This window comes from Maniola hyperantus, chromosome 15, assembly GCF_902806685.2.
Source record: "Maniola hyperantus chromosome 15, iAphHyp1.2, whole genome shotgun sequence".
NCBI lineage: Eukaryota > Metazoa > Arthropoda > Insecta > Lepidoptera > Nymphalidae > Maniola > Maniola hyperantus.
Genome location: NC_048550.1, coordinates 6135118 through 6155283, shown reverse-complemented (window position 1 = coordinate 6155283; position 20166 = coordinate 6135118).

Sequence of the window (20166 nt, the reverse complement as noted above, 5' to 3'; positions counted from 1 at the left end):
TACAAATAAGTTTCTCGGTAACTAGTTTAAAGATTCAGGTAAGTATAAATCAAACAAGTCTAGAATTAATTAATAAAAACAGTATCAAAACGGCCGGATTGCCTATGTGTGTCATGTTTTATTTTTAGAAATAGTGTCGTTTTGATTCGTAAACTGTACCTTATAAATATTAAATAAATAAATAAATCTTTATTTAAAGCAACTAGGGCTCAGTTTTATTTTATTTTATTTTATTCGTTTTTTGCAATCAACAGCGATATATACAATATAATTTTACAAAATAACAGACTGAAAATAAGGCCAAATAGGATTACAATTTTTTACAGATTACTTAAATAGATATTAATTATAAATTTATAACAGTACGTTTAATAATTTAAACAAGCTTTACAATAATATAATAATATGAAAATATAAAAGTCAATTAACTAGTTAAAATACCTAGTAGGTGATTCACAACATATGTATGTGTGTGTGTATGTGTGAGTGTATGTGTGTCTGTGTGTGTGTGGGTGTGTGTTTGTGTGTGGGAGAGAGAGTATGCGTGAGTGCGTGCTTGTGGGTTATGATATTATGCGGATTTATGTACTATTATAGATACTAGTATAATTATTATCAGTTACATATTATTATTTTTCCGATGCAGTTTAATTATTTCCTTTTTTAATTGCATTTTGGACAGGTGAAAAAGGTCGAAGTCTGAGTAAATTTTATTATAGGTTCGCGCCAGGCGTAAAATTATGGAATTTTGGGCGTAGGTTGTATTTGATTTCGGTACACACAATAGCTGAGGTTTTCGAGGCCTAAAAGATGTTAGTAGACAATTTTAATTCTTAAATAACTATTGTTAGTAATAATGTAGGGGGAAAAGAAACGATTTAAAACATTTACAATAATTACTATTGTGGCCTCACCAACACTTGAATAATGTGTTCAAGCATTGGTGAGTCCATCTTACTCGCAAACATGTTGAGGATGCGGTTGGAACTTGAGCGCACTGCGCAGCCTTGTCAGCAGTGATGATGACTTCTTCCGCATTGCGGCAAAGAAGTCATCTGTGCGCTCCTCTAATATGCTATCAGTGCGCTCCTATAATATGCTATTTTATACTTTGTGTGATTGAATTTTGAAGGGTTCCGTACCCAAAGGGTAAGTGGATAAAACGGAGCACTATTAATATCACTCTGTGCTGTCTGCCTATTGTTCCGCGTGTCATGGGTCTCTAGCTCGTAGACGAAATGCGATAAGTACCTGAAATTTGGTGTACAACATTGACCCAAAAAAAAGGAGCTGGGAGATTTTTGTTCTTACCCTAGCATGTAGGTTATTGAGTAGAGAACGATTTGTTTTTATCTAAAAAAACCGGCCAAGTGCGAGTCAAAGGGTTTCGTACTATCGTGTAAGATATTTTAACATTTTTATGTGCAACACTGCAAGATAATGACAACAGCGCTATCTATATGTGAATTGGAAAATTCAAATTAATTTGAATATATGTGATTTGATTAATTCAAATTAATTTATCAAATCACATATACATAGATTTTAAAAATGTGTTCACGATAAATTTCGTGAATACATATTTTAATTTTTTTTGATGATGTAACCACAAATTCATGGTTTTCAGATTCATTCATTTACTTGTGCTATAAGACCTACCTCAAATTTCATGATTCTACGTCAACGGGAAGTACCCTATAGGTTTTCTTGACAGACACGACGGACAGACGGACAGACAGACAGACAACAAAGTGATCCTATAAGGGTTCCTTTTTTTCGTTTGAGGTACGGAACCCTAAAAATAAAGAAATGGGGGAAAAATTGTCAGTTTTAGTCCATTTTTGTGGTCTATCTCAAAAACTAAACTATGTAGGTAGTTAGGCCTATGCGGTAGGTATATTATGATAATGATAGGAATGTGAAATTCGGAAAATGTAGCTAGGTATCAGTGAAAGAATTTTTGAGTGGTTTCGGAGATATACAAACCAAATTACAAACTTTACCTCTTTATAATATTTGTACACATGTGACAGAATTTGACCGTAAATACCCACTTACTTAAAACAGAAACAAATAATTACAACAAGAATCTGATGTTATTTAATCTAGATAGGTATCATTAGGTAAAGTAGGTACAACTAACTACACACTGCAATTTTATTTACACTCGTACCTACATACAAGAAATTCCGCGCCATTCTTGTTTAAGGGGAAAGGAAGTGTCAAATCGCGAAAATGCTGTAAATTTGAAGAAAAAGATTTTCTTTCCTAAAGCATTAACAGCTATTAAATACATGTAATAAAAAACTTCAATTTGTGAAGATCATAATGACCTATATCACATTTGTTCAAATTATCCCGTTTTTTGAAGAATTGATGTTGAAAACATTGCTATCATCAACTTGTTTTGTTGTTTTTTTCTTTAACGGCTTAACGTGTTAAATTCAAACCATCACAAAACAATATGTTTAGGTTATCTTATCATTTTAAATTATTGGTTTTAAACTAAATGTTTTTCATTTCTTAAATAATCTAAAACGAACGGAAATTATTCATTTTCTTGCAGGCGCTAAATGCCGTCAGTATTTGCAGTAGCCTTTTGGCTGTCATGGCGGGTGGAGCTGCGCGCCACCATTTCTTCGTAAAATTACGCTATAAACTTATTATTTTTGAATGAAAGTTGTGTTTATATGTACTGGTAATGGTTGAATAATAAAATAGGGATTTATTTATCTCTAAATGAAGCCTGCTCACTACTCAAATTTATTTTAAAATTATCGTAGTATTACGTACTAGTTGTGAGGTTGTCATAGATTATGTTGACAGACAGTAATATTTTCTAAGTAAGTATTATACCTATGTGTCAGATCCATATTTGAATTTCATTTCATTTAATTTCATTTCATTTCAAGTGGTAATGAGCGCTCGTAATTCGAAAAGCCAATATATATTTACAAAATACGATCCCAATTCCCAAGGTACTGGAATGGCGACCTCGCACCTGAAAGCGCAGCGTTAGAAGACCCCCTCTAGGTGGACAGACGAATCAAACGAGTCACAGGGAGCCGCTCGATTCAGGCGGTGAAAGACTGTGCCATGAGGAAGACCTTATTAGAGACCTATGTCCAACAGTGGACGTCTGTCGGTTGATGATGATGATGATGATAACGATTATGCCTTTCTTCTTCTTCTTAAATTTTGAAAAAAATAATAATTTGAAAGCATCTGGCATAACCTGTTAACTTGAAGCCTTTATAATAATTATTAAGGCTATTTCAAATTAAAATGATATTTAAAACTAGATGATGCCCGCGACTTCGTCCGCGTGGATTTGGGTTTTTTAAAATCCCCTGGGAACTCTTGCGAGATAAAAAGTAGCCTAAGTAGCCTTCCCTGGGATATAAGCTGACTCTGTACTAAATTTCATCAAAATCGGTTAAACTGTTGGGCCGTGAAAAGCTAGCAGACAGACAGACACACTTTCGCATTTATACTATTAGTATGGATTATAAGAAAAAGATTTATTCTCTCTCTCTCTCTCAGCTCTCTGAGAGACGTTAGGTTAAGTGAACACGAATTATGACAGTTCTGTGTTCTAGCGTAAGCTTTAGGTCTTCTGATAGCGTCAACAGTGACATTTCGGCTGCCTAAAATCCAAACCCTGTAAACGACATCAGACGAGATCGCAGGGAGATAATTTAATTTATTTTATTTTAAGACTAAGTATTTTCAGTAGATTTTCTAGTAGTTAGACTTTGTTAAATAATGCAGAAAAAACATTATTGTATGCAAAGTATTTTCCTTGCAAACATTTAACATGTACCTATAGTACGTGACAGGTCGAGATGGCAATCGGGGTGGGGACGTCACCCGCGCTATCACGCACCGGGTTAGCGTGGGGGCTGTGCGGGTGTGCGGGGCGACCCCCTGCCTTATACCCCGATTTCCATCTGTCATTTTCTCATCATTCATCTCGCGTACTATAGAGCTTATTGCCTTTCCTATTCTTACTTTTAATGCATTATTAAACGTCTTTACTGTTTTGATTTGGATTTCAGATCATGGGTTATGTTTTTAAAATGGTCACAGCGACTTACTAGGCTTTTGAATTGGTTTTCTTATTGTATAAGGTGTACTTACTATATATAGCCTGCGACAGGTTGAGAGGGTAATCGGGATATAAGGCAAGGGGACGCGCCGTACACCCGCACGTCATAAGGCGCACGACTGCACCGGGTTAGCGCAGGAGCTGTGCGGGTATACGAGGCGTTCCCTCCCCGATTACCATTTTTTCAACCTGTCGCGTACTGTAGGTTTAGACTTTAGAGGTATCAAAATTTCTGTTATATGGAAAACCAGAGGATGCCCGCGACTTCGTCTGCGTGGATTTAGGTTTTTAAAATCCTGTGGGAACTCTTTGATTTTCCGAGATAAAAAGTAAAAAGTCCTTCCCCGGGATGCAAGCTATCGCTGTACCAAATTTCGTCAAAATTGGTTGAACGGATGGGCCTTGAAAGGCTAGCAGACAGACAGACAGACAGACCGACGGACGGACAGACAGACACACTTTCGCATTTATAATATTAAGTAGGTATGGAGTATAGATATGGATGTGGAAGTATAGATTTTAATGATGTTTTCCTTACAATAATGGGAGATACTATTGAAGTAAGAATTATGACATAAGATAACGATTTTTCAAAAAATGTCATTTACTGGGTTTCGATATGGGGCGGTCGGTTTAATCAGGTTCTAAGGTAAAAGACTCAAGTGAATGAACAAATCACAGGTTTTTACCATAAATAAAAACTACCAGGAATTAAACCAGCTGATACAAATTTTTATGAATAAGAGTTTTTAAGGGTTTCCGTACCATAATCGCAAAAACCAGCCAAGTGCGAATCAGACTCGCGCACTAAGGGTTCCGTACTTCAATCGTATTTTATCGACATTTTGCACGATAAATCAAAAACTACTTACTAGATCTCGTTCAAACCAATTTTCGGTGAAAGCAAACTTTCATGGTAATATCATCATATTTTTTTTTTGTTTCATCATTCTAGTATTTTAGAAGTAACAGGGGGACACACACACACACACACATTTTACCACTTTGGAAGTGTCGCGCAAACTATTCAGTTTGGAAAAAAATTATATTAGAAACTTCAATTTCATTTTTAAAGACTGAAAAAAGAAATAACCCACACGTATGGGTTTGATGAAAAAAAATTATTCAGTTTCAGTTCTAACCATGGGGAACCCCCAAAATTTACTGTTTTTTTCTATTTTTGTGTGAAAATCTTAGTGCGGTTCACAGCATACGTCTACTTACCAAGTTTCAACAGTATAGCTCCTATAGTTTCGTAAAAAAGTGGCTGTGACATACGGACGGATAGACAGACAGACATGACGAATCTATAAGGGTTCCGTTTTTTGCCATTTGGCTACGGAACCCTAAAAATGGAACCCTTATGGTTCGATTTGCTCCGTCCTTCCGTCTGTTTGTCTATCACAGTCGATTATTTCCGTAAGAGTCGGTTCCCACTTGTCGGTTGTCGGGCCCGGATTTTAATCGGATGTTCCAGTGGCAGAACATTTTATATGATGCACGCTTGACTAAAACCGATTTTATGTTGGCGCCGACAAGAAATGTCGGGTGTTTTGCCAGCCCTCTACGTTCGGAATAAAATCATGTCGGATTTTGCTCGCCTATGAGTAAGTATGACGCTGTTTACAAAGGTCCTAAGTGACTTATAAACTACTAGGTGATGCCTACGACTTCGTCCGCGTAGAATTAGGTTTTTTAAAAATCAATCGTCAACTGTAGGTGTTACAATTGACGGTATACGACAAACATTTACTACTTTTGCCTCTATTCTCTCTCTCCCTCAGTCGAGTTTTTTTTTGTTTTTTGATCTTTAATATATAGAACGAAAACGTGACTGACTGACTGACTGACTGACTGATCTATCAATGCACAGCTCAAACTAATGGGCGGATCGGGCTGAAATTTGGCATGCTGATAGCTATTACGACTACGACGACGATAGGTATATACCTATCGTCGTCGTAGTCGAGTAATATATATATATATATTACTATTATGGATTGTATATATATTGATATTTATAATAGATATGTATATGTATGATAGTTATGTATGTATTACTGAAATAGTTAGGTACTTATTAATTAATTATATTATATTGTTTTATACTACTTCATTTTTCTGTATTGCGTGTAAGTACTATCCAACACACCTAGTTTCTCCTTTCACCAAAGGTTGCCTGGTAGATTGCTGTGAGCAATAAGGCCGCCTTTGCATACAATCTTTTTTTCGTTTTAGTTTCTTTGTCATGTTATGTAATATTTTTTATGTGCAATAAAGTATTTCTATCTATCTACGACGTAGGCATCCGCTAAGAAAGGATTTTTTGAAAATTCAACTCCTAAGGTGGTGAAATAGGTGTTTGAAATTTATGTAGTCTACGCGGACGTAGTCGCGAGCATAAGCTAGTCTTATATAAATTCTATTTGTGAAACTTGTCATCAGCTTCAATTTTCTTCTGTTCTTATCAATTTACTTTTCCAATTAGCTGTAAGTTTTCCTGTTAAATAAAAGAATATAAGTATAACAATAATTAATACCGCGCATTATTTTTGCTCTTTTTGATTATTAAATAATTTATGACTATAATATAGATACACAAAATAATAAAAAAATACTAAACGATGCCCGCGATTTCGTGGGCGTGGATTTAGGCTTTTTGAAAATCCCGTGGGAACTCTCTAATTTTACGGGTTAAAAATTAGCCTTAGCAGACAGACAGATACACTTTCGCATTTAGTAACCAACTTCCAAAAAGGAGATGGTTCTCAATTCGGCCCGTTTTTTTAAATGTATGTACACCGATTTTTTCGAGGTTTCGTATTCGTTCATTTACTGGAGTCCTTTACCCTAGTACGTTAAAGTACTAAAAGTGCGTGTTAGTAATTAGTATCAGCTGATCAAATGTCAATAAATTGCGCCAAAACCAAACGCCAAAACAAAAATTGCTAGTTTCAAGGTGAAACGGCAACTGTCATTAGCGAATGCAATGGCCTTAACGTATTTATGCTTAACTAGGCGTTAGTTGATGGAACAGCATGATATGTAACGTGTCTAATGCAAATGTCAGTGTACGAGAAAACAAGAATTAGCTGGGCACATGGAGTCGACCATGGAGCAGCAGACCTAATACATCAAACGTTAAGAAAACAATAATATTGGAATTGTGGTTGCAGAATTTTTGATAATCTTGTTACCACACTGCATTTTAACCATATTTCAACCACTAGGTTGCAAGTTGTAAGTTTTAACCAATCGAAAGTCCTGTAGCGAGACTCTGCATTCATTAATACATTTTCAATTGTTGTGATCTTAAGAATGAGCGGTTTCGTAGAGCGTTGTCTCTGTCGTTGAGACTGACAAAACGACACATGGTATGAGTGACAGAGACAACGCTCTACAAAGCCGAAATCTCATTCTAAAGGTCGATGTTACAATATTTCTTGCCGGTTACTGTAAGCAGGTACATTGACGTAAGTGATCGTGTCATAACAATAAAGCGATATTATTGGAAGATATTAAAATCAGGCCCAACCCCCAATTTATTGAATGGTAGGTACTAAAAAGCACGATTGGTGAACATGTAACTTGTATCAGTTCATATACCTATGCGGTGTAGTCAGTTTTAAGTTTACATGCGGGGCATTGTTGCTCTAGTAATATTATCACAACTTACTGTCTAGAAAAGTATCTCTTGATACGTCCGTCCGTTCAAGACAGACGGGTAAACGACTCTACCTTGGCTGGAGAACTGGACACGGGGACAAAAATGTAATATTATAGCGAATTGTACTTTGAATAATAACACTGGGCAATGTAGCTATTATTATGCGTGTTTCTTGCAATGCCACAAAACAAATCATTGCCGCGAGAGGGTCGGAAGTGCATGCCAGAGTAGAGGTCACACCAGTGTCATCTTCTGGTATGATCTTGCGCATATTTTATTAAAAATGCTTAGCGTCGGTTTCGACCTACGAGATATTCACATTCTTAGTACAAGAAATCGTTTGAAAATAGTTTTTTAATGTTTCATATTACACCAGAACCGCGAGGTAGAAATAAACAATGTGGAGTTACTGTGCTATTGCGTCTAACGCCGATAGTGGGTTCATACTCGGCCGCGCTAACGAACAAGATGCTCGTGTCCAGATAAACAGCATTTTAATACGAGCCCTGTTCTGCGACACTAGCTGTGTGCGAATCCAGCTTTATTATGTTTTAGGCTTTTATTATGTTTTAGTCTTCTCATTCAAAATTTCTTAGTGCTTGAAGACCAAAGTCTTCAAACAATGCATGTTGCCAGTGATGCCATGGATTTATTATTCCGATACAAGTGATGACGCAGTCTAAGATGGAAGCGGCCTAACCTGGAAGGGTATCGCAGTTTTAATAAACCCATAGGTACACCTTTGGTTTCTACACGGCATCGTACCGGAACGCTAAATCGCTTGCTTTGGCACGGCTTTGCCGGTATGGTGGTAACTAGCCACGGCCGAAGCCTCCAACCAGACCAGACCAGAAATATAGAAATTATAAAATTCCTAACCCCTGCCGGGAATAGAGCCCGTGACCTCCCACCAATAAGACCACAGCGCTTACCACTGCGCCAGGGAGGTAACGTAACTATATAGGACTCATAAGAAAGCTCAGAGTCACTCAGTGGGCGATGGAGACAGCTACGCTTGAATTTCTCTACGTGATCAAATCAGAAATGAGAATATCCGTAGCAAAAGTATAAAAATAATGTGTTACTTTAAATTACATTTATCATACATAGGTATACCGAATTATTTAAAATATCTCGTTCTGACAAAAACTAAGAATTTTTAAAATGAAATTATGCCTACTTAAAAGCACGTCGAAGCGCGACCACAAAATGTACAATTAGTTTTTTTAACGAATCACCTGCCTTATTGTGGGAACAAGCTGCATCATAATCTGGCCACAGGAAATCATTTTATGCTTCACTTCATCACCAATACCGTTGCCTGAAATATAAAAGCGATCACTTACAACATTAACTCGGACAAAAAATCAAGTTTTAACATGGTTTTAACTTATAAAAATCCGAATCCGATTCGATCTGATGCAAGTGAGTGTTAGACAGTGACAAGGAAGATATTTAGAATTTTGAGAATCGTAAAAAATGATATGCTAATAATGGTATGCTTAGAAAAATCAACCTATAGCGGATAAAACACCCTGTTCTCTGTGTTTATATTTACTTATACCTGACCTACTCCAATTTAATCTATGTCATTAATCGTAGGTACATTACTTTTTACCCAGTATACAATCAAACATTAATTTGCTTTATACTTATCTCAATATATAAAAGGAAAAGGTGACTGACGGACTGACTGATCTACCAACGCACAGCTCAAACTACTGGACGGATCGGGCTCAAAGAAGCTCAAGAAAGGGGGATCAAAGAATTTTTGAAAATTCAACCCCTAAGGGGGTGAAATAGGGGTTTGAAATTTGTGTAGGCCACGCGGACGAAGTCGCGAGCTTAAGCTAGTTAGTCTATAAGTAAACTTTAACCAATTAGTATGATCTCGTTAATTACGTACCCAGTTGTATTTACGTACCCAGATATAAACCGATCAAATATAGCCTTCACAGACGAAAATTACAGTGAACACAACAGAATCAAATTATTGCACCCCGATGCAATCTAAAGCTATTGAAAAAGCATATTTGTGTCTTGATGTGTTTATTAAATTGTCGTAGGCAATTTACGAGAGAAGAACGACATCCCGAAGTGTGTATTTACTCGCGTACGGACTTGTATTTATCATAATTGTCTTAAACACAGCCAATGAGCAGAAATAAATGGAGGTAAATTGTGATGAACGTCAATAAGCAATTTGGTTTTCTTTTTTTTGTGGCTAAGAAAAGGAAATCATCTGTATATTTATTTTAAGATATTCCTTGCAGCAGATCCACCTACAAGGTTCTTGTTTAGATAGTCGTAGGACTAGCTGACAAGCTAGTTTTATAGGTAGAAAACTTACTGATATAAGATTAGATTATGTTTGATCATTTTCTGTCCATATGCTATTATAATATTGACTAAAGTGGCCAAAGAGCCACACATTCCTACTGAAATTTATGAACTCGTAAAAATATGAAAACAGCACTGCCCATAAAATACTTTAAAATGCTACAGTGTGATTGTTTGTTGGTTCATGCTTCAATCATGCCGCAACGGAGCAACAAATCCACGTGATTTTTTCGCAAAATAAAGCGTACCCACGGGATTTTTAAAAACCTAAATCCACGCGAACGAAGTTGCAGGATCAGCGAGTTTACCATGTTTACCATAAAACAATAGTTTCGAAGGTCCGGAAGCTTGGTAATTTAAAAAATATATTTCGTTGATTGTAGAACAGGACAGGGTCGCACTGCGTGCTTAACAAAATCTCAATAGTACAAGAACATTTTCGAACTCAAAGAAATAATTGTTCTTGTACTTTAGTTTGTTAATAAAAGTACACAATACAGCTTTCTTAAAAGACTATGCAAGTGACGTTGTACTCGTATTTGCACTCAATTACAAAATAAACGCCTTCATAAAGAGTCGGACCACATTGTGCGAGATTAAAAGAGAAAATGCCATGTGGTCAGTATAAATTGAATCTACAATCCAGTATTGAGTGGTCGTTACTGTGATATGTGTTCGGGCATTGAAAAAAGCTTAAAAGGTTCTTTACAGATACGATTTGAGGCACAAAATATTCGAAGATAAGCAGTATCAAGACCAACTTTGCATGCTAAATTTTGTACTATGCTTTTTCTTACTAACTTACAAAAAAAATAAAAAACCGGCCAAGTGCGAGTCAGGCTCGCGAAATGAGGGTTCCGTAGTACAGTCGTATTTTTCGACATTTTGCAGGATAATTCAAAAACTACTACATAAAAATAAATAAAAATATGTTTTAGAATGCACAGATGAAGACCTTTCATATGATACCCCACTTGATATAGTTATCTTACTTAGAAAATTGAAAATACTAATTATTAGTTCATGATTCTAGGTCAACGGGACGTACCCTGTAGGTTTCTTGACTGACAGACAGACAGACACCAAAGTGATCCTATAAGGGTTCCGTTTTTCCTTTTGAGGTACGGAACCCTAAAAAACAATGAGTTGATTTAATTTCAAAGTTCACGTAAGGGCAGACAAAAATTTATTTGGCATTCAAGAGGTACGCACAATGTACATTGGTAGGTCATTCGTCATTAATATTTTGTGGATATAAAAAATCATCATCTTCTTCTTCGTCGCATTGGCTGTGGTCTTGGTCATCATGCATGCAAAAAGTGATGGCAATGTTATGGGCGTCATTAGCATTCACCACTTCTCCCGCTGACCTCAAAAAGAGCAACCGCCGAGTTTCTTGCTGGTTCTTCTCGGTAGGAACGGCATTCCGAACCAGTGATAAATTAAAACTACCTGACTATTGATAAGCACTTGTAAAAAGTTTACATGAAATAAAAAACATATTCTATTCTATTCTAAAAAATCATAGGTATTTTTTATTTGGATATTTGTGTATGAATGAATTGAACTTTTTACCTATAACTCAAACAGCAGATAAAAAACTGTTATTAAAAAATAATGTTTCACATATTTTAGCCTAGTTGTATTTTTAACCATTAATGACGAGATGTACTGACTGAACAAATTATATCTACAATCCGACCGTTTCCCGATGTTTAGGCACTTGTTCCACCGCTAACGAGGAAGCGATTAGCTATATACTATTTTCTCGCTTAAGAAACGTACAATCAACGAGTGATTCAGGGTCAACAAAACAATAAAAGAGATATTTATATTTTTAGTTAATTTGAATAATCCCCCATAAATGACCATTTGGACGGCGTATATTTTTTGTAATTATAAATTTTTTCTACATGTAAATATATATACTTTTCTTTTAATTGTGATGAAATATGAAAATAAATATTCTGACTTATATTAATCAAATCGTTGATTTCTGACTGTGCTGTATAGGCAACATCAATATATTATGTAGAATTAGGTCAGCAAGAACTATATCTCCACTAGTTTGTCGCAGTGACAAGCGCTACCAAAGAAAAAAACTCGCTCAGCGATGTTCTCTTGACGGCTAAAACACTCGCGCAGTTTGTGCAGGGATTATATTATTATAGGTAAGTGTGTACGGCCCGAGTAATCGCCAGTCACACTCGTTCATAGTGCAGCGATAAAACTATTCCAACAAAACATTCGCTTCTCGTTGCTCTCTCTCGTTTATAGTTTTTAGCTTAACTCGTTCCTCGCTAATCGTCGGCGATCGGACAAATGCCTATCTGAGTCAACTTAGTATTCTGGCCATGTTTTGACAAGCTACCCTTTATTACATGGACGTTTTGTATAATCTGAACTCTGCAATCTCTCAACTAACAAAGTAGCATGTCAGTTCGAATAATTTTTCCTCCTTTTGTAAAAGATTTACGCCGGATTTAGTTCGGACCGTATATAACATAGCGATACGCTTTGTACGTACCTACATTTTTATAGTGAATCGATATTGTTGATGAGCATTCTTCAGTTTTTATATTTTTAATATTTATCTCCTAATTTAGGCACGTATAGTAAGGTGGTATTGTAGAATGGAAGGACGCTAAAAATGTGGTTTTAATTTTGCCTGGTGGGAGGCTTTGGCCGTGGCTAGTTAACACCCTACCGGCAAAACCATGCCGCCAAGCGATTTAACGTTCCGGTACGATGCCGTGTGGGAGAAAAGGGTGTGAAGGGTTTAATAAAAAACTGCCATACCCCTTACAAGTTAGCCCACTTCCATTTTAGACTTCATTATCACTTACAACCAGATGAGATTGCAGTCAAGGGCTAACTTGTGTTTGAAAAAAATAATGTTTTCGTAGAATTTGTCTATATATCTGCAAACTAATGTGTAGAGGTATCTGTGTAGTAGAGGTGTCAAATACAGGTTCATGTGTGTATCACAATATTATCACGTGTTACAGACAAATATTTAATAATTATTAACGTTACATTATTTTGTTACAAAAAAAAAATTGCTTGAACCGTGAGGCGCAAGCAGAAAAATGGGTGCAAGCGATTTTCGACCTTATTGACATACGTCAGAAAACAGCATTTTAGCAATCTATGAATTATACTGAGCAAGAATATGACAAAAAACAACTTTCTCATAACCGTCAATAAGTTCGAGAACTAGGGTATAGCTTGTATTTAACTCGATTGATTTAAATTTTAAATTTTACTCTTAATAAGTACCCAATCCATACCTTCGCGACAGGTCGAAATGGCAATCGGGGAGGGAATGCCCCGCACACCCGCACGGCCCCTGTGCTAACCCAGTGCGGGCGAGCGAGGGTGACGTGCGGGTGTGCGGGGTGTCACCCCCGCCTCATACCCCGATTGCCATCTCAACCTGTCGCGGACTACAGTACCTAGTACCTACCTATGTATGTAAAAATAAAAACAAGTAGAACGATAAAGCAATGTCAAGTAGATACCTACAATGCAATAGGTAGGTAAGTTTACCTAGTTACCTATAAAAAAATCTTTTTAGTAGGTAACTACTATATTTATTATCATACGAATTATAAAATGATGATGATGATTTCTAAAAAGAACAATGCCACTTCACGTACCTAACCTATTACCTATAATACTTAAATGTATGATAATACCTACACTTTGAAAAACATTTTCTCATACGATTTATAAAATGACGCAAGTATTTCCAAAAAAAACAAATCTACTATAATAGGTATTATTAACGCGCGACACAAATCTATCACAACACAAAAATGTACCTAATCTACATTATTTTGCCTAATCTACATTACAATTATTCGCATTAAATATTTATCGACACTCAAGTTCACAAATAAATAAAACTGCATTCAAAATTTATTACGAAACAAACAAAATGATAAAAATACTAGCCGCATACTCGTATCATCACAGTCAACATGTAACAGGCCAATACGAAAATTCGATGTAATAATTATTCACCGTCGAATCGCGACGATATTTGTATTCAGCTGTACCTACCTAATATATTTTAATCTAATATCGTCGCTCGGTCGCGCCGCGCGCGGCGTATCAAAGATCGAACGCCTGAGTTATTTTTTAGGAAGGATTTTCTCAAATTTTCACTACTTATTATATATTGTATTCAATTTTGTTTTAATCTAAAAACGAATATCTTGAATACATTTATATATTTAATAAATTTATTAGGTACATTATTTTTTGACACCTCTACTGTGTAGGTATAAAATGATATATCATCAATACTTGTAATAAAACTGTAACAGGTCAAATTCTGTACATATACTTATAATAAAACTGTAACAGGTCAAATTCTGTACATTGAAGATATTTTGAAATTTTTTTTTCGAGGGCACTCTATAATCGATACTGAACCCAAAACTGTAATTTTTTTCATTTTTGTCTGTCTGTCTGTCTATCTGTCTGTCTGTCTGTCTGTCTGTCTGTATCACGGCCGCGCATCACGCTGAAACTACTGAATGGATTCCAATGAAACTTGGTACGATTTGAGGTCATACTATGAGGAAGAATATAGGATACTTTTTATCCCGAAATTCAGCATGGTTCCCGTAGGAGAGGGGATGAAAGTTAAAATGTATACTGAGTTGTAATTCATTAACGCGTAGTCCGATTTCATTTATTCTTTTTTTGTTAGAAAGGGGATATTTTAAAAATTGTTCCGTAAATATTTCAAGGTCATCGGCTTTTAACCGACTGTCAAAAAGGAGGTGGTTCTTTTTTCTACATCGATTTTTTCGAGATTTCTGAACCGATTTGCAAAATTTTTTTTAATCAACAAAAAAAGTTTTCGTGGTGGTCACATAAAAATTCTGGATTCAACTCCTTAATCCAGATGCTGCAGGGTTACTGCCCGCCTGAGTTATCAAGATTCAGGAAGTGTTCATAGTGAATTCATATTGTAGGTACCAAGCAACGACTTTATTCTCAGACTTCAAGTCTCAACTCTTAAACCCTGATGATGTAGGGTACAGCACTCCTAAACTATAATGTTTCAGGAACTGCGGATGATGCAAAATTATTTTAGGTACCAAGCATAGGCTACATCATTGAACTTCGGATCCTAACTCCTCAATCCTGATGCTGGAAAATACTGAAGTCCTAAATCGTGGGGATTTTAGAATTTCTGATAGTGAATTGATATTTAAAAAAAAAAAAAATTTGAATCGACTGTTAGGCGGAACGAAGTTCGCTGGGTCAGCTAGTTAAGTAATAAGTATGTGTTATTAAATAGCACCTATATCTGCGATAGCATTTCTACAGATTGCTTAAATAGGTACGGTAATACGCAACCAAGTAACTCTATACCTACAAATATCACGCAACTTATCTCAAGTACGTGCTTACCTAGTGGCAGATATACTTACTTTCAGTTGCGGCCAGTTGCGGCCTGAGGTCGTAACTCGTGGCTCAAAGTGGCACAAAACATTTTTAATCCACATCGCAGTTGCAATCTCAATAAACCAATTTGCGACGGGTCCCGATGTTCACGATACGGGATCCTACGTTGTATGTTGGGCTACCATAAGTTATGGCTTTACTCGGATTATTCCCGTTCATCTTGGATTGAAGACACTTTGAACTCTAAACCAGATCTCGTGAGACTGTCGTAAATTCCATAAATGATTTCAACTGCTCTATCGAAAATTACAATTTTATTAGCAAATAAAATAGACGCAGTGAGCTGACATTTTTGTTCTTTGTACTCGATTAATGTTTTACAATCATTTTACAGTCTTTAATAAATCCTCTAACGATGATAATGATAAAGAGCAAAGGAAGGTCTGGGTAAAAACAAATATTCTGGCTTAAAAATTTTCACCAGAGGTTTGGTATGAGCTTACCTATTTAGCCAGCGAGCGATGAATAAAGTTCAATTAGACTTAATTTATATTGCTCTATTTTTAAGTAGATACTCTATCCTGATTCCTGTCTGGTAATTAAAAAACTGTATAAGGTATCTATCTACGTTCTAGCCATTTGTGTATAGCGGAGGAGACCATACATTTTTAGACAAATAACAATGTCGCCATAAGTAACTTATCGACAACTTGGATTACTTATTGATTTGGACCAGTAATGGTTGCCAACCTCCAATAGAATGTGGCATTAGAAGAAGAAAATCACTATAATTCACAACCTCAATAGTTTAACGGTTAAAGGAGCGGACTGAAATCCGAAAGGTAGGCGGTTCAAACCCCACGTATTGCACTATTGTCGTACCTACTCCTACCACAAGCTTTACGAAAATCAGTATAATTTACAACCTCAATAGCCCAACGGTTCAAGGAGTGGACTCATGAAATCCGAAAAGTAGGCGGTTCAATGCTCACCCATTGTACTATTGTCGTACTTACTCCTACTACAAGCTTTACGCTTAGTTGGAGGGAAAAGGAGAACGTTAGTCATGGCTAGTATTCTTTAAATAAATTGTTGTCAAAAACAAATATAATGTCTCAGTAAAATTTTGCAAATCGTGGTAAGCCTAATCACAAACCTTTTGTTTCGGCGACGTGCTATACGACCAAACTGATCCCTTGAGGTATTCGCTTAAAACGTTTATTTATTATGTCTGTCTGTCAGGAAGATTTGTCGTATTTATGGTTCTATTTTTGAAGTGCAATCGTAATTTAGTTACTAATTGAACGACTACTTGTTCATTCTGCTCGGATTTAAAAAGTTCGGAATTATTTTATCGATGTGGTTGTTCCTTTATTCATATGGGTTCACTATGTATGCTAGTTAAAGAGTAATTTTATAATTGAAAGTTAAGTTTATATTACAGGTCCGATTTTTAATTATATCTATGGTCAGCTTTCGAATTCTACTTTGAAAACACTATGGAGAACTCTCAGGCATGTACCTACGTTTCCTTACATTTCAATTAAAAAAGCTTCACAACGTAGCTAAGTACTGTTGCATTAACTACCTAATGTAATTTTCAAGAATAAAATTCCTGATAAATCCATACTAATGGTAGAAATGAGGAACTGTGTCTGTCTGTCTATTACCTTTTAATGGTTCATCCGTAACCGTTATTGACAAAGCCACAGAATATTATATTGTTACACCTATGTATAATGCGAACAATAAATAAAAATAATTTCGATTCAAACTGAATGAATATATAATTACCTGGAAAAATCTATTATAAAATAATGTAACACGTAGCTTGCATGTAATTATATATTTAGCATGTATGTATTGTTAATGTACCTAACTTTGCAATGCCCTAACGGGGCTTCATGTAACCATGAAAGCAAATGAATAAATAAATCATAAATACATACCTACGTATACCTAGATAGCTTGCATTAGGAGAACGGACATAAGCTACTTTTTGTTCCGGAAAATCAAAGAGTTTCCAAGGGATTAAAAAAAAAACTATTTGCATGTAGATTACTAGCACATTTTTATTATACTACTAGCTTGCAAGCTTGCATCCCATACACAAATATTCTAAGCTACTTTTTATCACGGAAAATATACATATTATAAGAGTTCCCACGGGTTTTTTAAAATCCACGCGGATGAATTGGCGGGCATTATCTGGAACCTAATAACAATTTAAAGCCTGTGGTATGAATTTCCTTTGGATCCACCAAGTAATAGCGCATTGTTAGTGTATCATATTACTGTATGTGGTTATTATTTGTGACAGTTTCCACGCATTAACGTGTGAGTGTTCGAAACAGGCTAAACATATTATATTTGCATTGTATTATCTAGTTGTGTTGGCATTGTATGTAGACACTATTGTCTACTATACCGTTGTTATGAGAAAGTTTAAATTGTGTCACTATTGTATGCTGTGTGCCATGAAAGCTTGTTTTAATTTAATATCAGTGTGAATTTATTATTAGATTTTAAAATCGCGTGGGAACTCTTTGATTTTCCGGAATAAAAAGTAACCTATGTCTGTCTTCAGAATGCAAGCTATCTCGATTTTTCGACATTTTGCACTAAAAATTTAATAACTTTTATGCGTAAAAATAATTAAAAACCAGTTTTAGAATTAACAAGCGAAGCCTACTTTGAAAGCTGAAAATAATAATTATTTTTTCGTACCTAACCACAAATTCAGGGTTTTGGTGATTTTTTTCCTTTACTTGTGCTGTGAGACCTATCTACCAACCAAATTTCATTATTCTAGGTCAACGGGACGTACCCAATAGGTTTTCTTGACAGACACGACGGACAGACGGACAGACAGACAACAAACTGATCCTATAATGGTTCCTTTTTAGAGTTCCGTATCTCAAAAGGAAAAACGGAACCCTTATAGGATTACTTTGTTGTCTGTCTGTCTGTCTGTCTGTCTGTCCGTCTGTCTGTCAAGAAACCTACAGGGTACCTCCCGTTGACCTAGAATCATGAAATTTGGCATGTAGGTAGATCATTGATGTTGGAATCCCCAGGTAGATCTTATAGCTGACATTTGGGGAAAAATCTGAAAACCGTGAATTTAGGGTTAGATCACACAAAAAAATAATTAAATTGTGGTCATGAACTAATAATTAGTATTTTCAACTTTCGAAGTGAGATAACTATATCAAGTGGGGTATCATATGAAAGGTCTTCACCTGTGCATTCTAAAACATATTTTTATTTATTCTTATGTATCATAGTTTTTGAATTGTCCTGCAAAATGTCGAAAAAATACGACTGTAGTACGGAACCCTCATTGAGCGAGCCTGACTCGCACTTGGCCGGTTTTTTCTTTTTTAGGCACGGAACCCCATTAAATGAATCCCATTAATTCATTCACGTGGATATAGGTTTGCGCAAAACTTCCGTAGGATTTTCTGAACCAAAAAGTAGCCTTTGTTCGTCTCCAAGATGCAAGATATCTCTGTAGCAAATGTCAAAATCGGTTAAACGATGTGCCGTGAAAAGCTAGCTGACAGAGAGACCGACAGACAAACTTTTGCATTTTTTATTAATATGAATAAGTTTTTAGATTTCTATAAATAAAACAAATGATCAGTGTAGTGTTTTAACTAAGTATATTTTAAGTACAGACGCGATTAACAAGAATAATTGCACAAAAAATTATATTTAAAATTCGTTCTGATGATTGATGTGCTAAGAAATTACGCTCAATGTGTGTGTAATTTAAAGTTAATAAGGACCTATCTAGTAAGCAAAAAATCACATTAAAGGTAAAAACAGGTAGTTTTGCTATAAACAAAAAATATTCGTTAAAAAAATAATACTAATTGAGAACATTTTGACGTGATGGATGTTCCGTAATAACAATGCTTTGAATCACATTAATAGTGGAACCAGGCGGCGCAAGACCGTGGCGTGTGGAAGTCCCTACAAGAGACCTATGTCCAGCAGTGGACGTCTATGGGTTGATGATGATGATGAGGATGAATAGTGTAACAGATGTGAAAAATAATGACCTAGGTATATTCACAGATTTTACGGAAAAAAACGCACGGAGATTTACCGTGGTGCACTCTAGCTCTAAAAGTCTTGGCTAACTCCTAATATGTAGATACATTATCTCAAATACCTGATTTAAAAAACAGCTAAAGAATCTCTAGTTCATACCAGTAGTTCATACCATAGTAGTAGTTCTGTCTGCTAGCTTTTCACGGCCCATCTTTTGGTACAGAGATAGCTTGCTCTCGGGGACAGGTTAGGCTATTTTTAAATATGACGTAGACATCTACTAATAAAGGATTTTCGAAAATTCAATCCCTAAGTAAGGGATAAAATAGGGGTATGAAATTTGTGTAGTCCATGCGAACGAAGTCGCGGGCATAAGCTCGTTTCTTTCTATTTTATTTTTAACCAAATGATTATGTATTAGACTGTGAACCCATATGTTTTTTGCTGGCACATATTCAAGAGTAACCACCATACTCACAATTATCATGCCTCGGACAAGAACCTCCATAAATATTAATGAAAATTTGCCATGGCAAACACAAACGCCAACGTTTACTATCGTATAAGG